At 42.2% G+C, this 24,067-nt stretch overlaps 1 protein-coding gene across 1 annotated transcript in view; it reads right to left on the reverse strand.

Annotated features, from left to right (window-relative positions):
* Positions 1-24,067, reverse strand: part of skor2 (SKI family transcriptional corepressor 2) — a 167,665-nt gene that overhangs the window by 134,336 nt on the left and 9,262 nt on the right. Inside the window, exon 2 of the mRNA XM_049603630.1 lies at positions 16,097-16,239. The gene's annotated coding sequence lies outside the window, so the exon portion shown is untranslated. The remainder of the gene's footprint in view (positions 1-16,096; positions 16,240-24,067) is intronic.

Consider the following 24,067-nt stretch of genomic DNA (forward strand, 5'->3'; position numbering starts at 1 on the left):
TTTTCGTCAACTACCTTTTTTTCCGTGACTAAAACACGACAATGACGAGACAGCATTAAACATCCATTCATCCATTTTCGTAACCGTCTATCCTCTTGAGGGTCGCGGGGTTGCTGGAGCCTATCCCAGCTGACACTGGGCAAGAGGCGGGGTTCACCCTGGACAGGTCGCCAGACTGTCACAGGGCTGACACATAGAGACAGACAGCCATTCACGCTCACATTCACACCTACGGACAATTTAGAGTCACCAGTTAACCTGCATGTCTTTGGACTGTGGGAGGAAGCTGGAGCACCCGGAGAAAACCCACGAAGAATGAGATGCAACAAAGGTCCTTCGAATTGGGATCTTTGCCGAATGTGGACGAAGCCTTCGCCACTGGGACACCCCACAACAATAAGATTTGCTTTGATCACAATTAATAAGCATCTCATTTTATAAAGAAATTCTTCAGAGCTGTACTTTAATATCTAAAGTACCCTCCTGCACCTTTAACCATGCACAACAGCAACACCAAACCAAAGAGCTGACTGTCTTGTACGATACAAATTACAGGTTTGAGTTCTGCAAGAGCCTTTGATCAAGGTCCTGAACGCTGGACGAGAACGTCAGCTTCACATATAAAATGTAAAAATGTTTTATTTTGGAGCGTTTGCAGAGTTGAGATACTGTAGGAGCACTAAAATAAAAAGGCTGTTGATGAAGGTGTTGCTCTCATTTTCATTTAAAACACTGCTTTTTGTTTTCTGAGTCAACGTAACAAATTAGAGAGAGATTGTATTGGGCTGTGGCTACTCGGAAAGAGGGGTTTAGAAGTGTGTGTGTGTGTGTGTGTGTGTGTGTATTCCCAGGGCCTGGACAGGCTATCAAGCATCTATCCATCCTTTGTAACGATCAATATTTATAAACCCCCGAGGACCTGTGGTATGAAGCATATAAACAAGCAATAGAGTAGAGTAGGACAGACCACCGAGCAAACACACACACACACACACACTCACACACCCACACCCACACACACAGACACAAATAAAAGCAGCAACATATTAAAGTGCATATGCAATCAAGCACAAATATAAAAAAGACAGCGAGACAAAGAGAGAGAACAGAGAGAGACGTAGAAACTGTAAAGCTCAGCCGATTGTCAATATTTGTCAAAAAATTTCATAATCACATAAAGAACATTGTAATTAGTTTCTCAGGACGGCTCCCTGTGTGATTTGCTTAAAGGCAATTTACTGTGTGTGAAATCAGGTGAAACAATGACTATTGATTATTAATGCAGTTCTGCATTTTATTACTGGCTCGATGATGCGACGGTGGTTGTCAAATATAAAATAAACAATTTCAAAAGCTGTTTGCACATGATTACCTATGGTTTTTTTTATGCTACTGTATTATCTTTTACTATTCCTGTTTGCTTAATAACAATTTAACAGCTGAACAACTGACTGGTTAAAGGGCTGTCACTGTAGAGTTACACTTTTTTCCCTTTTTACTTTAGAAAGTTTTAAAAATTTAAACAAAATTATTTTGGTTATAGTTATTGAACGATCATTATAAAAACACGAAAGTCATTTTACAATCTGTCAACTTGGAATTTTTACAATTGACTTTCAGTAACTGCCATGAGTCGGTAATAGACATTTAGTGTTTTTTTCTAACCCACTTTAGATGACACCGCACCAACTTCCATGAAAGCAGGTTGCCTGATGTCAAGGCCTGATGATGGGCTGCCTGCCTACTGCTTGTCAGCGCCATTGAAAGAGAGTGCTGCTAGCTAGCCCGATCATGGATGTGTCCCATGGCAGAGTCCTGCACGGGTCCATTTTTGAAAACCGGCACCTGCCCATACTCAGCTCAGTACCAGAACCAACCAGTTACCCATCATTAAGTCAAAGCCGCACCCATTAATAAAAGTTGATGACACGACCCAACCTGCAGCCGTAATTAAATGAACACAGACTAAAGTCACTCTCATTAACATAACTTCTCCGTTCTTGAATTACAAATCCAGCGGAGGAAAAGTCTCTTTCACTCGCTGCACTCGATGCCAGGATGATGATGAGAATATTCCACACAATCACTGCCAGGTTAGGAAATATTTAAGCATGCGTCTTCCACCACCATAAAACCTCAAAATGATCCCTCTTTGGTGTCTTGTTCTCTATGTAGGCTGCCACCTGATCCTCTGCTGCAAAGTTTTATCGCTGGTGTCCTCCACGTCAGTGACGAATATGATGACGGGGTCAAAGATTGACTTTCAAAATAAAAGGAATTGTGGCTTGACAATAGTGATTTAGATGTCAAAATATTACACATATACTGCACATCTTTTCATTTGTTTTATTCTGAAAAATGAAAAATATATTTTCGTTCTCATTCACTGCCCGCCTGCGTGTAGTTCATATTTTTGCAGGTACCAGGCCCAGCGCAGGACTCTGCCCTGTGGTCCATCCATGTAATCCCCCCTGCTGCTCAGAGACTATAAACCCGGAAAGAGAAACAGTCTCTTCCTGCAGTGGCAGTGCAGTTGATCCAATACTGGATGCTTCATGGATGTGACTTCATGCATTTCCAGTTTTCTTCATAATCACAACATCTTGATCTTGTAATTCCGAGATCTAGAAAGCAATGCAGTACTTACCGTAACAGAAATGCATTTAAATGAAAATCTTTTTACTTTAACAATCAATCTTTCATGGTTATAAATATGTCCCAGCCTGAGTAAGGCTGGGTGGATTATTTTATGCAGGTGTCCGGTGATTAACGATCACACGTATGAAAACACTAATTTGCAAAAGATACCAGAGAGAGACAGAACATTTATACTTCAAAGACGGTAAACCAGTTCACTTTAATAACATCATGGTCTGAAGCGCCAAAACCAGGACAAGATAAAGTTTAAGGCCTCAATACACAATAAAAAGCAACACTGCCAGTATGTTTGTGGGGTGCAGATGACATGTCAGCATTCAGAGGCTGTACATATACAACCTGGAGAAAGCAAATGAGTCAAAAAACCTCCAACTGTGTAACTGTGTGCAGACACTGGGAACAACGTGAAGAAATTGATTAGAATAGATTTTAAATATAATATCACTCAAACATACAAATCATCAGTAGTAAAAAATATGACATAAAATATAGTTTTAAACACACAGACACACACCCAAGCTCAGATATCCCATATTCATGCTATGCACAGTTTCTCCATCAACTGCACAATCATCTCATGCTCGTGCGCAAATGCTACATGCACATCTAAAGTCACACATACGTACAGTACACCTTTCAATGTGTGTGTTGTGTCATCAGAGCAGGTGGAAACACAGTGTGTAATTAACATGTCATAATCAAGGTGGGGGAGTTTGACACCTTGTAATCACTGTGTGGAGATTAGCACCCATAGCCCCAGGACAGACACCCGCACGCACACACATACACACTCATTTGGAGCAAGACGTTTTAAAACATGCCCACACATGCACAAACAGCCAAACAAACACACACACACACACACACACATGCATGCAAACACACACACACACACACACACAGCAGCACAAACATGGAAAAACATGTAGGCAGTGCATGTGCACCTGGCTGCTCAGCTGCTCGGGCTTGCGTACACACCAGAAACACACACATAGCACACACAGAGGGCCTGTTTAATATCATTTACATAATGAGAGAGCAGCCACAGTAATAGCTTTTCCTTTCTCTTATTATCATAATTTCACCCTGGGCGCCAAATGACAGAAAAAGAGCGACGGAGAAAGAGAGGGAGAGAAAAACACAGCAGCGGTGTCTCGTCCTTGTTACCCTGAAACAACTCTTCCTCAAAGTCAAGGCCAACTAACCCTCTGTCTTCCTCTTTCTCTGCCTGTCTCTCTGTTTGTCTTTATGTCCCTTCTGCTCCGGAGGACCCTGTCCTATGGTTAAAATCACAGTTCATACATGAATTATGCAGGAATTGTTGCTTACTGCTTCTAAACAATATCACCAGTGAAGTAAAAGCCAAACACTGATTCACTCCCGTTATGTGTGTTTGTTCACTGCTGTGTCTGCGATTTTCATAGCTTCCTCTTGGATGCCTGCTGCCTACAGTCTGGCACTTGGTCACAACCATTTTATTAAGTCCCGGCCTTAGCTGCACATCGTGCCCAGAACATAGCAAAGTGAGAACAAAAACAGGCAGAGGGCAGAGTCTCTGCAGATACAGACGACGCCACACACTTCCAGTGGGTCACACGTGATGATCGAGAGGGATTACTTTTGTACGAGTCTATACCTTGTTTCATTTGGACAAAAAACCTGATCACTGTATATAAAGATGGATGACATGACAGCTCTTCAAAAATGAAGTGGAAACATCTCTATCGCCCCCTAGTGGCTGGCTGTAGTATTGCTCAGAAACCCCACCCCCTCCTTGTTAGCAGCTGGAATATGGGCGAAAACTCAAAATACACCTCAAATAAATTTTTCCCAATGATTGTTTCTGTTATTATAGGTTAGGACAACCTGGTCTCTCCAAAGTCGTTGAAATCTGGTGTTTGGGCAGTGACTTACGGCATCAGACACCGCCAAAAAACCTGTCATTTTCAGTTGGCCGGTTTCCGTCATACGTTAATGGTGCCCAGATGCGTTAGGGGGAAATGCAGTGGGACAAGAACAAAAGTTAAGGTAGCAAAAGTCCAAGTAGGGTGGGCGGGAGATGTGGTGAATGGGTCCAACAACCACCGACTTTCCCCCGAGAGGCCGGTGTTTGTTTCCCGGAGGAAGCCAAACTCAACCACGTGCTTTTGTTGCCTAAACCTAAGCACGTGCGAGTGCTGAAGGAAAAAAGATGTCAATTCGTGGTGTTGTACCGAAGTAGTGTGTTTAATTTGAAAAAGACTGTGTGGAAATTATACATTTCCTGTAAAACCACAAGTGTATTTTGAAAGAAGACAATGCATGTAACAGGCAGAACTTGACACGATGTCCCAGAATGTCAACAACCAACGTACCCAGGGTACCTTGCACTGTATCTGGATGTGGAAACTCAATGACCAAACGTCGATCTGTGACTTGGTCTGAGTGAGAATTTGTTGGTTAGGACTGTACCTGATTCAGGATTCTGCCAGTCCAATCAGATCTGGCTGTTTTGTACAAATATTTGACTGTCCATTACTTTTTTCCATGTAGAGTTTGAGAGTTTGAATGGGGTTTGGCAGGACGTTCACTGTGGCAGTAAACAAACTAACTGCGCTAACCATAGACCGGAAATGTGCAACAACATTTTTTGCCGACACTGGATATCAAACGAAAGCAAGAGACTGTTAAGTATTAAGTCACCGTGAGCTGTAAATTCACCCCTTCTAAGCAGAAGGCAAAAGAAAACATTATCTGGGAGCCTAAGAGTAGAGTTCTCTATGAGTCGAAAAACATACAACCGAAACTAAACAGACCCATGTGAGCTGAAACCCAAACCAAGCCGGTCTGAGATCATGAAATAAAATACTGAGCCCGAGCCTGACCAAGACCGACCCGTCCAAAAAGCATTAGTCGGCTTCTAACGCCCAGGACACACCGGCTGCTTGGTAGCACAAGTCAGCAGTGGAAAATGGACTAGCTGAGTGGATCGGACTGACTGACTCTTCACACTGTATATCCCCATCAGAGAAGGACAGGGAGCCCAGTAAGGAGCCTGGCTGCTCCCTCTCCTTCTCTCCCTGCCTGCAAAGCGACCTTATATTCACCTTTGGCTAACTCTGACTGAATTATCACCACCTCCGTCTTCTCACGTATTCTTCTCTCTGACCTCGTTGACAGTGACAGTGACATTGACATCTCCCTAACCCCACCCCCAACCCTGCCCCCTCTGTTGTTTCACCAGGCCGGTCATTAGTCAAAAGCCACCAAGCTACAGCAAAACAAATGGGAAATTATAACATTCAATCAATATTATATATCTAATATCTATAACATATGTTGGATTAACAGTTCAAATGAATACTTTATTGAATGTATTTCAATAGGGGAAAAAAAACTAAGTGAGATCATTCATAAAAGACAAACTGATCCAGCTCTACATAAAATCTTTCCCACTTGAAAAAGTTGAAAAAGTGCTCACCTCTCTTATAGTGTTCCACTTATCAGTCTCATTATGAATAACTAATACCACTTGACTTTGAATAAAGGATCCAAAATAGAAAGAGGAAGTGGACCAGACTTATACTCAAAGGTAAATGGTCGCTGCCTTTTCTTACACACTGCACTGGCAGAGTCCTTCCTGCCCATATGGCTTCAGACACTCTCTGTCTTGTGTCTTATGTAACCGTACACTGCAAAACCACACATACCGCAATCTCAAAACGCAGGTACATTTTTAAAATCAATGTGTAAATGTCTGTGAACTCCTTTAAAGCCCCAGGAGGAGAGCGGGGTCATATTCTACTGAAATCTAAAGAGTAAAAGACATATCGGACTCCCCTGTCTGTGTGTGTCTGCAGAATGTCATTGATTTCTGACAAAAATAAGATAAAAAAGACCATGTTTCATCCGTAAAGGAGGGATCGAGTGTTGGACACTGAAAAGAAAAAAAAGCAGGGGAAGAGAGGAGGAGGTGGGAGGAAGAGGAGGGACGAGAAGGATGCATTGATATCTCCTATTTGCTCCTCTTCTCTTTTTGTTGTCTCAATCTCCTCTCCCTTGTCTCTGTGCTCTTTTCCATTTTCATCATTCCTCTCCTCTTCTGTCCTTCCTTTTCCCCCTTTGTCCAGACTTCCTTCGTCTATCCTTCTCGTGCATCCCTTCTCCTTGATCCCTAATATCCTTGTCCTTCCTTCCTTCGTTCAGTTTCCCTTCTCATTTCATTCCCCTCTTCCATTCCCTCTCCCCAACTCACCTTTTCTATCTTGCAATCCTTTCCCTGTTACTTTTCTTTCGTTATTATCCTCAATGTTCACAGGTCTCTCCTGCTCTGTCTCCTTCCTACCCCACTCTGCCTTCTTTCCTCCTTCCTCTCTGCAACCCATCCTTCTTCCTCACTTCCTCCTGCTTTCTGCTTGTTTTAATCTCTCCTCCCTATCATCTACATCCCTCTTACTTCTCTCATCCTTACAACTCCCATCTTTCTTTTCCTTTTCTCTCTTCCCTCTCCTCACCGTCTTTCTCTCCTTCCTTCCTTCCTCGTCCTCTTTCCCTCCTCCTCCGTATCGACAGAGGAGACATGCATTTTGCTAAAACATTGGCTGATGAATCATTGATGTTGCTGTTGAGGTTTCAGTGGCGCGGGGGCAGCCGGATGTAAATAAGTGAGGACTAGGTATGGGGTATAGCTAGCCGATATTCAGCCCTCCCTCTGAAACATTGATGAGATATGGCCGTGCGTGTGTGTGTGCCTGTGTGTGTGTGTGTGTGTGTGTGTGTGTGTGTGTGTGTGTGTGTGTGTGCACGCTGGCGCAACAGTGAAGGCTATTTAAGAAGGCCAGATATGACAGTTGTTTACAACTCGGGCCAGACACTGAAGAAGTAAGGGAGGAAGGGAGGGCTGAAGAGAGGAGGGAATGAAGGATGGATGAATGTTAGAAAATTGGGGACGGGGGAGGTAAGGAGGGAGGGAGAGGGAGCAAGGAAGGAGGAAAGGAAAGGGGGGAACAGAGGGGGAGTGGGGTGAATGAGTGTTAAAGATAATGTTACGCGTCTAGGGGACAAATACAATGACATGAAGCAGACAGACATGTCAGGATTACAGACAGAGGCACACACACACTAGTACACACTTTAACGACAATAAGAATTTTGACCCAGTTAAACACTTAGAAATATATATATTAATTATAATATACTTGTGCTACAAGGAGAGATGATGAGACAGCGGAATTGTCTGCTTCTCATACTGGAATCGTACACCACCGCAGGGTAATGCCACCAGACGACCACAGCACCCCTCAACAAGCTAATGACCCAGAGGCAATGGTAAACATTTGAGACAACCCCCCCTCACTGGACACTAATATTCTTCACTGGCAGAAAGGATTAGCAAACTTGCTTTTACGACCCGGACACACCACACCGACTTCAGAGAACTAGCGGCAATTAAGTACCCCTCCTGCATCCCCTGACATTGCTGTGTCTCGACCAAAAAAGTTGCACATGAACACACCGCAAAGACTACAGCCGACAGTCAACCAGCACGTACGTTCTGCACCTGCGTGAGAGGAAATAACTCTCCACACCAGCAGACAGTAGTAGTTTGTAATCGTCATTCAAAAAGGGAAATCTGAAGACTGTCTTGATGCCAGTTAGCACATTAAAAACACAAGATGCTGATCAAGGTGCACAGCTGAGCACCAGCACTAGGGCAACAGATGCTCACCAACAGTCCAACTTTGACCGACGGCTGACTGTCAGTTTGGTGTGTCAGGGCCTTTACACAAAGGGGTCAGTGTATCGTCTGCCTGGTTGGCATGAGACAAACCATACTGACACACTTTTGGTAGGTTAGCTGGTTAGCTGAGCTCTGACAGCTTCCCATGTTAACCCTGAAAGATTTAAGAGCAGCAACGAAATCAAACCCACTGTAGCTTTTACTTGAACTTTACTTGAACCACTTTCACCACTCCATTAGTGTGAGTGTCAACACTCAATTTTCTCTCTGTTGCACGATTCTGACACCATGCACAGTAATGGATGAAGCCTTTACAAATGTCAAACGGCATACACACAACCATATCTGTTAACCAATATGATACAATTAGTGATGTCAAATCAGACATTTCACCTCTGCCAGATGAGGAATACCTAATGTTGCAGTACTGTCCCTTTAAAAAGTAATTCTTTGAATAGTGTACTCACTTGTGATGGATTCCCTGATCTATCTAAACATTTGGTCCTCACAAGTACAAAGATTCAAACACTCTAGGACACACACACACAGCCACACACACACACACACTTTCCCCATCGTAGCCAATCACTGTTCCACACCTTCATTTAAAGCACTTTTCAGGCCTCTTAGTGCCTCCCTCCCTTCCTCCTGGCATTGAGCACCATTAATACAGTCATTTAGTCCACTAATACATCAGTGTGGTCAGTGCTGTTACATTATGTATCAGCTGGGGTCGGTGCACAGTGAACTGTGCTGGTCTCGACTCTAACCACACATTGTAAAGACATTATCTGTTTCCCACAGAAAACAACACCGGCGCAAATGTGAGTGATTTAAGAAGATGTATGCGATGATGTGCCGGTATATACTCTGCGTACACACACTCACTGTAATGTAAAGTGTAAATATAGAGAATTGAGCCTTTGCATTGATGAACAACAGCACGTATCTACAGTATACCCATATATTTAATACACAGCAGCATATCTATATATCAACACAGTTTCACAAGAACAAAAACACTTATAAAGAATGTCAGAGTTCTATTTTTAAGGACATTTAAAACTGAACGCAGTCAATTAAAACTGAACAAGATCAGTCTTTTAACTATTAGAACATTCAGCTGTACCACTTAAGATCGAGTTCTCTGAGGCCCAGAGACAAATCTGCCAGGTTCAATCCAAGGGGCTGATGGCAGGAGTGTCATAGTGGAGGGAAAGTTGGACTGATGACCAGTGTTGGGCTCGTTACTCTACAAATGTAATATAAGTAAGTGTAGCTAAGGCTAGATCAATTGCAAATGATTTTTTTTTTCATCTGGAGGTCTTCAGTTGCCTGTGACCTGTAGGCTTTTTTCCCAACACTCTGCCTGACAGACGGGCAACATTTCATCCACAACACATCCGGCCACAAGCTGCATTACTTCTTTGTAGCTGCAGCTGTCCATGATTAAAATCCAGTTTTGGTTGTATAGCAAGAGTAGGGCGACAGGCTGACGTCCGCGGCCAAGGAAGGCTCACCCTTGGTGGGTGTATTTCCTGCAGCTTCACATTGCTGTGCTGTCGGTCGTAGCAGGTGTTTCAGAACGGAGGGTGCGAGGAGTTTTAATACGACTACCTGCAGAAACAGTGGTGGGAAAGTAATGGGAGTATTTCCAGCCACTAAGGTAAGCGTTTCCATTTTCCTAATAAGCCTGCTGCTTTGTGACGTGCCTGCGCAGTGCGACGATTACGAAAATTATTCCACTGACGTGATTGTTGTATTTCAAGTCAGTGGTGACCTGACAACAAAAGTAACATTGTAAGGAGTTATTTGGTTTTGAGATAACTGTAATATTACTACTGAAATTTTTTAAACAATTCATTACACTACTTGCTACTGGAAAAAGTGATATTACTGTAACACGTTACTAGTAACTTAACAGTAACTACGAGGGCCCAAATAGGAGGAGGGCCCTTGAAAAGCCTGGAATGAAATGGTTTTTGTTTGCAGTTTTTTTTCAATAAATAAGTGCTATAACTAAATTAAAATTGGCTGAGTAAATCACTTGAAAGAATAAACTTTGTATCAAAAAATAGTGGATGCTCAGGCTCCTCTCAACAACTTAAAGGTGCAGATGATTTAGTCTGTCCCTGCACTAGGATCCATCTCGAAATGAAGCTAAAGCTGAGTGAGTGACTGCTTATGATGCTGGAGCACCAATGTACACTGTCTTGTCTTTTACCCAAGAAAGGTAAAAAGTAGAGTTCCGGAAAAGAGAAGAAGAAAGGAAAGGGAAAGAAAGCAAACTGAATTTGTAAAAAAAAAAAAAAAAAAAAAAAAAACAGAAAAAGAAAGAAAAGTGCATGAGAGAGACATGGATCAAGAGAGGAAGGGTGGGGGGCCCACAGAGACTGTTTATTCATAGGACCCAGAGGATCCAGAATTCAGCGCTACGCCCCTGGCTGATGGTATCAAGAGACAAGACACTCATCAGTTTGAGTACGGAATATTTGAAACAAACTGACTTTACTGACAAAAAAAATCATAACATTTCAATAACATAATTTTCCCGAGAAAAAAAAACTTTCTGCTGTGGACTGCATGCCAACCATGACAGATCATAGCAATGACAAGCATGACCAGACGTGCAGTGAGCTTTATGTCAACATTTGTGAGCTGGTCAGCAAGAAGAAAGACATTTCTGACAACAGCTCATGTTCTGTGGAGAAAATGCATCACTCCATCTTGTATACGAGTGTTTTTAAATATGAAATCCATCCTGTTTACTCCAGGGCCCACACAAAAATGCCACAATAGAACAAAAGGAGCAGTGCTCATGATATGTGCAACAATCCCACAATATAATGCCCCCCATTTACAGATGCAAACATCAGCACTAATTGAGTCTCCGCCTGTCGATGATGACGCAAAATGATGATTAGTAAGAAATCTTAATTTACTGCTCACTGTTGAGTAAACTATTAAGTGCCCATTATTTAGGAGAGAAGTGAATGAATGAATGAGTGAAAGAATGAAAGAATGAGGGAGTTATTTCGAACACAGCATTTGTTTAGGGGGGTGGAGCATGTCCCAGTGCACTAGGAGAGAGGTGACTATCACAGGGTTTCTCACACATTCATTTATCTGTGGCAGCCTGCCATGATTAAAACATCTGCCGCCACAACTAGATTTTCTACATTCGGAGCTGTTACATTCATTAGGAGCGCTGGTGGAATATATATATATGTGGCAGTCGGTTATTTATAGCACCACACTGTCGGAGCACAGAGCATACTTGGAGCAGAGCAACTTAAATGTCCATTCTGCTGCGTCCAAACGTTTGCTTTCAGTCACAAACAGCTGCTCCTCTCATCCATTGATCTGATCTGATCAGCTGTGAACCGATCGACAGATCAATTATCCACCCTGCGAGTCACAGTTAAACTGCTGCTGAAGAAAAGAAACTCATGGAGAGCTCCGCCTGTGCTGCGTTCACAGACCCGCAAAAATGGCACGCAAATTCCACACAGAAAGGCCCCATGCAGCAGAGTTAAAGGAGGCAGGGCTAAACAATAAATCACTGAGCTGCCTCTTAAAGAAGAAATGTAAATGATGGCTTGAGATCAAACTACATACAAATGACACTCTTTTCCAGACAAGACAGGAGGCTTATTTAATCGTCAATTACTTGCAGGCGTTACGCAACAACCTGAGCTGAGCTGGACTTATACTCCTCAAACCTGCAAAACACCAGACAGAGACTTGAGTCATTTAGAGTCTGTGCTTGTTTGTTAAATCAGAATACATAACAATCAACCTGCAGTATTACACACACACACACACACGCAGCTCTTAACCACACAATAAAACTCCATATCTTTTAACCACAGAAAACAACAGCGCCTTAAGGTTAAAAAACCAAACTCTCTGAAGTCCATTAGCTATTCACCACAGAGCAGAGCACTTTAGACTGGTGTTTTACAGTTAACCACTGTTTCTAAAGCACATTACCTACTCACCACAGTGCGTGTGTGTGTATGTGTCTTGTACAGTATGTGCCTGTGATTCACTCTTTGACGGTGTGTATGTGCACTGGAACATCAGCACGAGTTACGCAGTATGTAATTGTGATTGTGTGTTCCTGTTTCCTGTCTGTGTGTGCATGTAATGTGACACTTTAATGAAAGGAAGAGAAAGACCGGGGTGAAAGAGACAGAGGCAGGAGAGAAGAGAGACGACAGCGGAGAGCAATATTGAGCGACGTAAGGGGGGGAAAAATGCAGAGTATAAAGACACGCAGACGCACGACACATGTGGACATCAATACTGTCAGAGCGCAAAGTCACGTCAGACACACAAGACAATACCCAGACTGTGTTACAGTGAGTGACAGAGGGATCAGAAGACAGAGGGTGAAACATACGCAGAGATAGGGAGAAGAAATACTGAGGTGTTTGAAAGAAAAAACCCAGAAAAGCAAAGCTGGAGAAAAAGAATTAACATATTTTTCACTGTACTTTTCGTTCATGTTGTTGCCGTGTTTACTCAGCTCATTTCTCCCCAATTTCTCCCAAAATTTATTTATTTCTTCATTGCAGCTTTGAAAACATGCCACACGTACTCACAGTAAGGTCCGTTAAAATTAAAAACATGAAGAGAAAAAGGAAAGCAACAGTAGAATTCAAAGACAAATGAAAAGAGACACGAGGACAGAGACAAAGAGTGAGAAAGAGACGGGGAGAGCGTAGTGAAAGAGACCGAGTTAACAGTGAATTTCAAAGAGAGAAACTGCGACGAGGCGGCAGCAGTACATCTTGATCAACAGATGACTGATCATATCAGCGCTGGCCATCTTTCACCAGCCGCCGTTTGACGACACAACGTGACCCCCCTGTACACACACACTCACACACAAGCGCACGCAAGCACAACTCCCACACACACGCACACATCCATTTCCCCCGACGTACCCCGAGGCGGGAGCATCAATAACGTATGGCCTGGCCAAGGGGCCTCCATTCACACACACACACGCACGCACAGACACACCACACACATTCGTTCATTCACACAAATGCACACAAGCATGTGCACAAATACACCCCCATATGTGACACTCGTTCACATATTCATGCATTCAGTCCAACGTGCACGCTCGTCCACAAAAGGTGGTCAGGAGAGAGGAGAATAACAGGAACAAAATGAACACACACACACACACACACACACACACCATAACCCCACAGTATGGCTCTGTGCCCTCAGGCCTGAGGCCTTACCCCCACCCCCGGACCCCATGTCTTCCTGCTGCCCCGCTGCAGCGCCTCTGTGTTTAATAGTGACAGCCACAATGAGGAAATAAGAGGTGAATTAATAGGAAATACAGTTATTTCTATGAAGGGCGAGGCGACATGGAGAGGTGATGAGAGGAGGATGGTGAAAACAGATGGAGGGAGAAACAAGAAACAGACACAGGAGCACTAAAGGAAATAATATAGTGAATAAATAAAGTGACAAAATTTAGTACTAAAGAAAGGAAACAAGAAAAAGGAAGACAGAAGGTGTGTATGCTCGTGCAAATTTTATCTATAAGTTCAAAATATGAGAAAAAATGTGAATCAGTTGCTGACAAATAAAGTAAAAAAAAACAATATATGCAAGAAAACAAATGTATTTCAATGTATATATCAATAAATGTCATGTCTAAAAGTGATTAATGTTACTGTTACTAAAATTTTTTAGGTGTACTTTTAATATTTAACAGTAAGGTTATATCGCAGTGGATATTTTAATCGTAATAAAAATAATAAACTTCATTTATATAGCATCCTTCATACAAGAAATGCATACTTTAAAATAAGGGCAGTATACATGCTTAGTGGGTCACATGAAAACAGACAAAATGGACATAAATAGAGATAGATTTTTTTTTAGTTGCAGCAGCGTGAAGCGTAAATAGAAAGAGTTTCAGACCTGTATCTGGAAAATCAGAGCTAGTTAAAGGCTAAAGTGAACAGATACGATTTTAGCTTTCTTTAAAAATATTTAGCGAGCTAGCTTCCCTGATATCTGTAGGTAGTGTGTTCCGTAGCTAAGTGACAAAGGCTGCATCCACGATCATCTTCTGTCTGTTGCTGGGAACCTCCAATAAACCAGCAGCAGATGAGCAGTGTTCAAGGAGGCAAATAGTTAACAAGGGAGTTAGCAATGTAGCTCAGTCCCAGCCCATGTAGGGCTTTGTATACAAGGAGGAGGAGCTTAAAATCAATTCTCAATGTAACAGGAAGTCAGTGCAGAGCAGCTCAGACTGGCCTGATGTGCTCTCTCTAGTGGTGTGCAAAGCAGTTCTTTAGATGTTACTGAATCACTAGAAATCAGCTCATTAAAAAGATTTGTTCAAAAGATTCGTTCACCGAATCGTTCAGTGCTTGGCGGGAGGAGCCCTGTCTGTGTACTGCGTAGTCCGACTCACTGAACTGATACATGGCTGAGCTGCGTATGCCCTGCATCGCTGAGTCTCATTACTGGCCAGCCTAACATTTTAAGTGCGTTTATCTGGAAACTAAGTCTGTTAAAACAATGGGGAGGTGTGTGATTGTGTTCATGTGGCTTGACTCCTGGCTACATTAGCCGTTAGCTTGGAGAAAACGGTCCCTATGAAAGTGTTTCGCTGAGAAGAAATGATTTGAATCACTCAGGGATCGGGGTTACGTCATTCACTGAGTGACTCGTTCACCAAGTGATTTGCAGTCCCTCCCTGCACCCTGGCTGCCTCGCGACTCTTGAATGACTCATCATTTGCACAGACCGAATCGGCAGCTACACTCCCGGCCTGCACGCTCGCTGCTGAGCTCAACTGAACTGAGAAATGAACGAATCAGTTCCGGAAGTGATTCAGTTCAGTACGTTCACTCAACAGATTCATTCTTTTGAACAATTCGTTCGTGAACGACACAAAACTAGCTCTTTCCTCTTGGTTCTGGTTCATAGCCGAGCTGCAGAGTTTTGAAGCAGCTAAAGTAGTTGAGTCGGCTTGAAATGAAGGCATGAATCAATTTCTTGGCATCTCTTACATTTAGAAATGGTTGTACCTTAGCAATGTTTCTGAGGTGGACAAATATTGTTTTCATCGCCTTGTTAATGTGGGACTTGAAGCTTAGATCTGAATCTAACATCACGCCAAGACTTGTTATCTCAGATTTTATCCAGGGAGTTAAATTCCCCAGATTATTAAGCAGCATTTCTCTTTTTGTTTTAGAGCTGACATTTCACCCATGACCCTCCAGGGCAAGTTTGTGACCATAGCACCAACGTTTGTGTTGTGGTTTTTAGATTAACACCACTGCTATACCTACTCATGTCAGAGCTGTAGCGTTGCCCGTCTTCCTTTATTTACCCAAATATCTGAACAAGACTGATTAACAGTAAGTGAATTAAGGCTGTAGTGAGAGAAGCATGAACACACTGACAGTGTTTTGTGATTTCCTACATTTCCCAGAATGTCTCTCAACGGTCCCCAGAGAAGAACTGTGGACTTGTAACATTAATTCTTCACATCATATGTAATTTTATATCACATTAATGGTACATATCAGCAGTAATTGTTCCATGAATTAATTTTAAATAAGATAGTTAAAATAACCGAACTGTTCTTCAGCACATGCAATTATTTTGTTTTTTTCTTTTTGGAACTTTCATATTAAAACAAGCACTTAAGTAAAAAACAAAACACTTTACCTCACCCGTTGGAGTGAGCGTCCCATGTGGGCTGGGTCCTTTGCAGTAGTCTGGGTTCCATTTGATCCAATTTGCTGCATGTCACTCCCCCTCTCCCACCTTTCCTGTCCATCTTCAGCTGTACTGTCAATGAAGGCAAAAACCTGCACCAAAAACAAACAATAAAAGTTTAAAGCCTTAAAACTAATATAATTTCAAAATGGAAGCTTTAAGGTCCTCGGTAAAATAATTTAAAGTGTCACAGGTTTCTGAGTATTCCTCTGCATCCTGCAAACTTCATCTAAATGCACATAACTCCCCTATCCAAGGCAAAATCAAAGTACACTGACAGCTGCTCTTGTTCCATTTTCTTATTTCTAGGGTCTATTTGAAAGGACTCCAAACTTCCTGCAGAGCTTCGGTGTCATTGACTACAAGACCATTAGCCAAAGGAAGCTCCTATTAGCTCAAGTAAGGTGTCAATGCAAAGGCAAGGACTTCACCTCTATGTTGGCACCTGTGCAGTCAGTTTGATTACACACAGAACAGAGAAATAATAGATAATATGAGGTGAAATATGAACTTTTGTAATGATGCAATGGCAGTTTGTGGATATCTACTGATGTAATAATGTGTTTAGACTAAATATTTTACTCAGTTTAGATGGTCTGGATCACTGGGAGTGTGCGAGAAATTAATTGTGTAAGCAGACGTTCCTGTCTGGATAATATGATCTGTGGATTCAAATTATGCTTCGTAGGTGAGTAATAACTTTAAATTAAATTTGTTTGTTTGTTTATTGTCTGACAGAAGTGTTTATCGATCCTACTGTGGTGGTTGATCTTGAAATGGTCAGTATTAATGGAATTGCGAGGAGCGTAGCTTTCGAACGATTCGTCATATGAGTAAACAACTTGAACGGGCACTGTGTAGGAATTTCTCCCATCTAGTTTTGAGATCGTATATTGCATTCAAACAGATAGCGCACTCTAGTGCCTCACTGTTTCAAACGCATATTGCAACATCGGTAGCCGCTGTGTACCAAAAAGCTATGATAACATTGATGAAACCATGTCATCTGATACTACATGGAGCATTCATTCAGGCTCCTACACAGACACACGCGACGAGAGTTGACAAACCCCCTCCTCACCATGCTGGCTGTGTTTACAACGTAGGACTGTTGGGGCGCAACACTGCGTCCTAACAGCTGTTAGCGACCAGCGCAGCTAACAGCACTAACAGCCGCCGCTAAGAGCGCCGCTGTTAGCGCTGTGATTCTCCTTCAGCAGCTCTCTCCACCTGGGAAAGGCTACCCCGATGTTGACCCGCGTTTTTTGAAATCACAGGTCACGTTGCCTTTTTTCAAACGCACCGGCACTTGTGACTAGCCTGCTTGCTGCTGCTTTTCGTCACTCTACCTGCAGGCGGAAACCAGAACCCGACAAGTGAAAACGCGAAAGGCGATTCCGTATTTCTCAAGTATGTCCCTGTACGTACCTGGATTTTCTAGATGGTGCACATACATGATGAGACACCGGTCGCAATGTATATGTAAATGAGAATTTTGGAGCTTACGGACATACTTAGATACGCTGATGGAGGTAAATAGACGTGCTAGGACGCACTTCTGACTGCAAAATTTGTTTGTCTCAAAGAACAACTGAAATTGTTACATATAGTGCCTTTAAATGACAACATCACTCTGATTTGCTACATAACCTGCCCCAAATAGCTCCCATATACATTTGATTACTTTTCTGGCAAAAGTTTTAAATAGGGCGATAATGCTGAAAAATGTCCCAAAACAGGCCACGCCAAAGAAGGTATTCCTGCAAGGTGAAAACATGCAAAGCAACATTCTTTTTACTGAAAAGAATAATAATCATCAACATCAGAGATTTCTTTCCATATGAATTTTAAATCAACTTGAATTGCTAATATTGTGGTTTGATAAAACCTTAAAAACACCTGACTGAATTTGCTGCTTGTTTGGCCTGTCATCGGTCTGTGCATCTTATATAGTGGAAAAACATGGCAGCTGTGCTATAAAAATTAGATTGATGCTTTGTTGCTACAGTGGACATGAATGACAAGGGAAATATCTATTTATTTCAATAACAAAACAGTGACGGCACTTTACAATAGGATGTTTTTCCCATAAATTCCACCTCACAGTGATTAAAAAGTGTCAAACTCACGAGTAAATTTATCTGAACTGCAGCATTTCTACAGGATTTATCTTAATTCTAGTGGATATAAAGAAGAGGTGGACTGCGAGAGGGAGCACGGGGAGGTAAGAGCTGTAAGGAGATTAAAAAAGAGACAAGAGGAGTTAAGGAGCATGAAATGAAAAGGGCCTAAGAGGGGAGGTCAGGAGGTGGGAGGACGGTGGCTCTGTATCTCCAGTCTTGTGTCTGGAGTGTAATGGGAGTGTACTTTAACACCTGAGTCCACCACATGCACACGCACACACACGTTCGCACCGAGGCCTTTCACTGTTCATTCACTCTCTTTCATCTTTTAGTTATATTATAGTCTTTCTGTCTCTTTTGTTTGGTTCCTCTTTTTATCATATTCTTCTGACATTATTAAACAAACACACCTGGTGTCTGGTTACATGCACTTATCAAACATAAGAATGGCACTATATCAGTTCTTCACAGCACATGTCCAATCAGCACACATCTCTGTCCTCTAGTGTATGTCTCTTTGTTCAGTGTTTCTCCATGTCCACTTCACGTACATTGTGGTTATGACCACTGTTGCCCACAATGACGTGCAATCAAAGGTGGTCGCGAAAAACGAAGCGAATCAAAGCAAGAGGTTCAACTCTAACTTTTGGAGCAGATGGTGTCGTAAGGAGAGTTGGTAAAAGAACAGTCGGAGGGAAATTTAGCTCAAACAAATCAATTTTGGGTAGAAATTGCCTTTAATTTAGAGTGCACATGATGTAATTCATAGTGTTCATATAGTTAGCACATGCTAAAAACAACAAACGCTGTCTTTTCAGAATCATTACAATCCTAATGTTGTGAAAAAATGCATGGAAAGTTTTCTAAAATGTAAAAATATCACCCTCGGACACTTACGAGGGGTGAGGCGAAAAAAAAGATCGATACAGCATTTCATTCTCACAATTATCAGGCATCACAAACACCTCAGGGCAGAACAAGCGACAACAGTATGCACAAACTCACTCATCACACAGGTGGTTAAGATCTGCATAATTAAAAATTAATATGTTTCCAGACTAGACTTTATTCACAGCAGACATTCTGAAGCACAGGTGAAACAAATTTCATTAACGATGGCTCATTTTTATTTAGTGCTCCAGTAAACCATGACAGTACAGCCTGACATTGCAAGACCAAATCGCAAATGCATATTAGTCCTGAACCTCTCTGTTCATTTTCGATCTCCAAGGGGTGTTATCAATGGGTTATCAACCTGCCGTGTACTGCTGAGCGACCAGTGACGAAGGGATCTCATCTTTAAACGAGGTCTGAAAGAGGCGTACGCCACCTCCCACGCAAAAGTTGTGACGTACAATAACAGACCTGATGGGAGAAACTTTGACCCATGCTTACGAACATTTTGGAGACGAGAAATTGGTGATGCAGATAGTGAGGTGGAAGCCTGGTTGTAGAAATTGTTGAATTTTTTGTTGGCACACACCATTTTTGGCTTTTGTCTGTACGTACATTTTTAGTATGAGTCCTACGCATTGTTTTATAAATGTGACCCCAGGTTCGCCTGGTGTAGATGGCCAATCATAGCACAGTTGTACCAGCTGATTATAGCACATCAGGGCAGGTGGGAAGAAAATAATTAATAAATATTTCGTCACATCCTCTTTACAACATTTTTTCGATGATGGAGGCGCTTGAAGAAGCATTCGGCGTTGTCGGCAGTCGTGATAGTGGACATTCTTCTAATGATGGCATAGGGGTCATCCCTATGTTTCCCGGGTTTTATGTTCCCCGCTCAACCAAAAAGGGTTCTGTGTTTCCCTCTTGGTTGAGCGGGGAACATAGAACCCAGGAAACACAGAACCTTTTTTGTGGAAGCGGGGAACATGGAACCTTTTTTGCAGGGTTAAGTGGGGAACATAGAACCTGGGAAACACAGATACGCTCCCATGGCATAGCCCTACTGTACGTGGGAGACCAATCAAGAAGGTCGAGACGAAAGCACTTTTCAGAGCCACGACACTTCTGGTTGTGTTAGGTAGGCCTAATATAAATCCATATTGCTAATCGTTGTGTACACACAATCCTGATCGTGGGCAATATTTCATATTGCTAATCATTAATTATTATTATCCTTCAGCTGATGCTTACAGGAAGCAACGTAGCACACACATGCGGACAGGGCGGTGACGCCAGGGCGCAAACTGAGTTACCACTCCCATCTCTGGTAGAATTACGGAGATTTCTTGTCCCATACAACTCAGACATCTATATTACAGACATCCTGCGGTAAACTGACATTAGTCCACATCCCTGTGTAAAACTAATCCCGCCCAAATAGAACTTAAGTGACAGAAAACTATAAACAGACTACAGGGTGCAGCGATGAGCTGGTGTATTAGCAGTTGGTATAAAACACTTCTGCCAAATCTTGTTGGAAGTGCAGCCACCAAAACTTTCTTCTCATGAAAAGTTAGTGCAGTTAATTTTGTCTTCTTTTACCAAAAATATACCTTCGAGTTTGTTCAATACGGACGTGATAGAGGCTTTGACAGAAATTATCCAGGTTAATTCAACTCAAAAAGGGCCCAACCCGGGAGGAATTGCAGTAGTAATGTTTCATAGTTTTAATTTGTCCCTCCTGCATCATATATTAAAAGTATACCTTCATGGATTGAGTGGAACATATTTTCTTAAAGGTCAAAAGCTTCAAGGTTTTACACACACATGGTCTGGGTGAAATGGTGTTCATACTGGGGGGTCTATGTGTGCCTATCCAACATATCCCCCAGAAGTTTTGGGGGTCAACCTTTTCAATGAAACACTTTTTCAGATAATATAATGCAATGTCATCATTCATTATAAGTTTGATATATACTGCATGTAGGGGATCATAGTGCAGGGAACATGAGGGGTTGAGATGACATTGAGATACAGTGTTCACAGAGCAGGTGTAAAACAGCACAGAAATAGAACAAGTGAATAGTTAGATAATCCAACAATAAATGGTAAAATATTTAAAATAAATAACATTGAAAAGATCAAATAAATACTTGAAGTTAGACTTGCACCGAAAACAATTTTTTGGGCCGAGTGTTTGGACGGCTGATTCCGCTTTCTTTTTTTTTTTCAAACCACTTTACAGCACACAAGATAATACAATATTTTCTTTCTTTCCTTTATTAGAACATTTTAACCAAGACACAACCAGCTTTTCAATAATCATCTCAAACAAACAAACAAAAACAGTGACACAGCTTAAGAAACATTTTCCTTTTTGCTTAAATATAACTTCAGGTACAGTATTAAAATAAATAAGTAAAAAAGGCAAACATAAATAAAAACATAGATTAATAAAATAATATTTCTCGGTGTATAGCATTTGTGGGTAATTTCTTGAATAGACAAAAAAGTAAAAATATCTCCTGTGGAAAATTCACACAGGTCTTCAGGACCCGCCGCCCGTAAGCGCGCAGACTTCGGCACATGGACACGCGCCTCGTCAGTTTCAAGCAGCACAGTGCAGCAGTGAGAGCTCTGCAGTTCAGTTTAACACGGACAATTAACAACTTTCTCCTTCTCTGTTTTGGTGTGTTTGTGAATGATTAAGGTGAGAAACTGCCCATGTTTCACTTCCTCACATCGCCCAAGCCGTGAGTTGCACAGGTGCTTGTGTGCAAGCTGCTGATGTTACACGATGTCAATCATGCGGCGCACCGGGAATTTGACTGCCGTTTTAAATCGGCATATTTTAGACTGACCAGCCGGTCGCAGGTCATGGCCGAGCACTGCCGATAAATCGGTGCACGTCTACTTGAAGTATCTTTAGTCTTATTGGGCCTCCTTCACCAACATCCTACTTGTTTTTTTCTCAGATTTGTTCTTAAGAAAGGTCCTACAAATAGTCTACAACAGATTCATGGCGTGTTCTTAAATAGCAGAATTGCGTACTCCTGTGTTCTTGAATCCAACTGTCCTCGTAAGTTAACGGCACACACAAGTTGATCCAAATTAGCACAGGAAAATGACCCCACAGTTCCCATAAAAGGGCATCAGACTGAAGGGTTGTTTGCATGCACAGAAACTGAGGACGGAAAGTTGTGAGAATTAAGTCAAGAATGCCCAAATGTAATTTTGAAGAGGTTCCACATCAGCTGTAGTCATTGTGGTTGTTTTTGAAAATGCCTCAACAGCACTCTTCTTAATGGCCTTAATCTTAAACACTCCATGTTAGAAAAATGGCTGTGATCAGCCCAGCATGTCTCAAACTGCTGGAAATCTGTCCAAAGCACAGGGGGACCAAACACATCTTCCACAGCAAATAAAATAAAACATGAGCTTGCAGATTTGTCTGGTTCCCCGGCAAATATCAGTGAGCCAAAACCCTGAAACTAACCCACCTCAATCGAATGCAGTCATGTTCTCAATCCTGCCATACAAAGCCATAGAAATCTCTCACAGCAGATATATTGACTTGTCAAAGGAGGAAAAGTGGAGGTGCTGCTAATAACCTAATAACTCCTTTCTAAGTGCATGACTGTGTGACAGCGAACCAACATGCACAATAGGATCCTGAGACTGAAGCGACTAAATGACATTTTGGCATCATGGATTTTAGTATTTACACCTGTTCTTCAGCAGAGTGTGACATGTCAAAATATCTGTGATAAAGACCCATCAGAGCAGAGCTGAACATCACCTGATACTCCCCTAGAGGACAAAGTGTGCCGCTATTAAAAAGGTCTAAAACAGAAGATAGAGACAACAGAAAACGGAAATGTGATTGTACGAAACAGAACTTAATCACCAAAACTCAGCACTCTTGTTATCTAAAAGGAAAGCAGTTACCAGCATGTGTGGAGGGTGACCCAGCACTTGTAAACACAATGTGCATCTAACTATTTGTACGTGGCATTCACCAGATTTATCACTGATACAGAAACAAATTAAACTGATCTACAGTAGGAGAGGTCCGGCCTCCTCCAGTAAGCATGGCCCACCCGTGACTATTTAATCATAGCAACAAATTTGCTGCACATAAAGCAGTCTCTGCTTCTTAATTGGACTCTTTAGTTATTCCTGTTAATGTTAAATACTGGCAGAGAGGGTTTAAAGACTCATTAACACACACACACACAGTCACACACACCTTAAGGTTGGATGGCTGGGTGAACTATGCACACACAGACACAGATGCACACACAAAAACGACGTTGTAGGTGAGGTACCCCACACACACACACACACACACACACACACACACACACACACACACACGGAGGATAATTATTACCTTCATATGCAAACGCCTGCAGTGCCCGCCTGGCAGCCTGACGTTTTTTAAAGTGTGTACTTTTCTTATTTAATTAATTAAAACAATCGTCAATGAACTTTAAATTAGTCCGGCATAAAATAATCATTTCCGCTCTGTGTGTGTGTGTACCGTATGTGTGTGTGGTGGGTGTGTGCATGTGAGTGTGTGTTAATAATTAGCAGGCAGTAAAGCGGCTGTGTTAATTGCATTTAGGATCCTGCCTGGGGAGAGAGGGAGGGGAGGAAGAGCGCTGGAGAAAGAGTGAGGAAGAGGAAGAACGAAGGAGAGAGAGTATCTATCTCTCATCTCTTGTTCCTGAAATAGAGAATTCCCATGTATTCTCAGATATAAAATGGAGCGTGGAGCCCCCAGGAACAGGAAAACACACACATACCCTCTCTCTCTCCCTCACACACACACACACACACACACTTTCTTTCACAAGCACACACACACACGCACAGCCCCTGGGAGGATGGAGCTAAC

The sequence above is a fragment of the Epinephelus fuscoguttatus genome, linkage group LG18 (assembly GCF_011397635.1).
Source record: "Epinephelus fuscoguttatus linkage group LG18, E.fuscoguttatus.final_Chr_v1".
NCBI lineage: Eukaryota > Metazoa > Chordata > Actinopteri > Perciformes > Serranidae > Epinephelus > Epinephelus fuscoguttatus.